The sequence below is a fragment of the Scyliorhinus torazame genome, chromosome 23 (genome assembly GCF_047496885.1).
Source record: "Scyliorhinus torazame isolate Kashiwa2021f chromosome 23, sScyTor2.1, whole genome shotgun sequence".
Taxonomy (NCBI): domain Eukaryota; kingdom Metazoa; phylum Chordata; class Chondrichthyes; order Carcharhiniformes; family Scyliorhinidae; genus Scyliorhinus; species Scyliorhinus torazame.
The window spans coordinates 8,716,230-8,718,198 of record NC_092729.1 but is presented as its reverse complement, the minus strand read 5'-3'; the positions used below and the strand labels follow the sequence as shown (position 1 = coordinate 8,718,198).

Sequence of the window (1,969 nt, the reverse complement as noted above, 5' to 3'; positions counted from 1 at the left end):
TCTCCACCTCCTTAATCCCCTCCTGAGGCTGCGTTCCCTCCTGCTCCCACTCTCCACCTCCTTAATCCCTTCCTGAGGCTGCGTTCCCTCCTGCTCCCACTCTCCACCTTAATCCCCTCCAGAGGCTGCGTTCCCTCCTGCTCCCACTCTCCACCTCCTTAATCCCTTCCTGAGGCTGCGTTCCCTCCTGCTCCCACTCTCCACCTCCTTAATCCCCTCCAGAGGCTGCGTTCCCTCCTGCTCCCACCCTCCACCTCCTTAATCCCCTCCTGAGGCTGCGTTCCCTCCTGCTCCCACTCTCCACCTCCTTAATCCCTTCCTGAGGCTGCGTTCCCTCCTGCTCCCACTCTCCATCTTGTTCACTGGAATAACTCACCCAACCCTGGGTGTGAAAATGTCACCGGTCTCCCACTCCCCCCAGAGACACTGAGACTCCTGCCCCCTCCCAAAAAAACAAAACACAGCCCACCGCTTGAGGGCCCATCAGAATAATGAAACCCCAATCATGACGGACAAAGACACATTGACATTTATTCTGTTTCGCTCAGGTTAGAACTCCTGTCTGAGGATTCCTCGCAGAGGAAAGATTCTCTTTGCGTCGTCCAAGCTTCAAAATCAACTCTCCTCGGGGAGAAAGAGAAAGCTGGAAATTGATTACAGCAAAGCGTTATTGAAATAATAAAGGCACAGCAACATTCTGGGACTGCCCCAATCTGTGTTATATAACCCATTTTATAAACACGCCAGACGATGCACAATTTTGTTGCGTTTAAATAAAATATTTTTATTGAAGTACTTGCAAAATTTTTATAACAATAACAAAAGCAATAATAACATAACCATCAACTTGGTAAACTAGACATTTCCCACCCAACCCCTTCTGTATCCCTGAACCATATTGCACCTCGCCTCAGACTCACCCCTCCCCCTCAGACTCCCCCTACACTGAGGGAGCACCCGATAACCAATTACAACACTGAGCGAGCAACCGATACCCAATTACAACACTGAGGGAGCACCCGATACCCAATTACAACACTGAGGGAGCACCCGATAACCAATTACAACACTGAGGAAACACCCGATAATCAATTACAACACTGAGGGAGCACCCGATACCCAATTACAACACTGAGGGAGCACCCGATTCCCAATTACAACACTGAGATGCAGCCTATACCCTATTACAACACTGAGGGAGCAGCCTATACCCAATTACAACACTGAGGGAGCACCCAATAACCAATTACAACACAGAGAGAGCACCCGATACCCAATTACAGCACTGAGGGAGCACCCGATAATCAATTACAACACTGAGGGAGCACCCGATACCCAATTACAACACTGAGGGAGCACACAATACCCAATTACAACACTGAGGGAGCACCCGATACCCAATTACAACACTGAGGGAGCACCCGATACCCAATTACAACACTGAGGGAGCACCCGATACCCAATTACAATACTGAGGGAGCACCCAATGCCCAATTATACCACTGAGGGAGCACCCGATACCCAATTACAACACTGAGGGAGCACCTGATACCCAATTACAGCACTGAGGGAGCACCCGATAACCAATTACAACACTGAGGGAGCAGCCTGTACCCAATTACAACACTGAGGGAGCACCCGAAAACCATTTACAGCACTGAGGGAGCACCCGATAACCAATTACAACACTGAGGGATCACACAAAAAACTATTACAACACTGAGGGAGCACCCAATACACAATTACAACACTGAGGGAGCACCCGAAAACCAATTACAACACAGAGAACACCCGATACCCAATTGCAACACTGAGGGAGCACCCGATAACCAATTACAACACCGAGGGATCACACAAAAAACTATTACAACACTGAGGGAGCACCCAATACACAATTCCAACACTGTGGGAGCACCCAACCCCATTACAACACTGAGGGAGCACCCGAAAACCAATTACAACACAGAGA

The 1,969-nt window shown here is 49.2% G+C and overlaps 1 long non-coding RNA gene across 1 annotated transcript in view; it reads left to right on the top strand.

The window, feature by feature from the left end:
* LOC140399694 (uncharacterized) overlaps positions 1–792 on the top strand; it is a 6,424-nt gene extending 5,632 nt beyond the window's left edge. Inside the window, exon 2 of the long non-coding RNA XR_011937787.1 lies at positions 549–792. This is a non-coding gene — a long non-coding RNA (uncharacterized lncRNA). The remainder of the gene's footprint in view (positions 1–548) is intronic.
* The last annotated feature ends 1,177 nt before the right edge of the window (positions 793–1,969 follow it).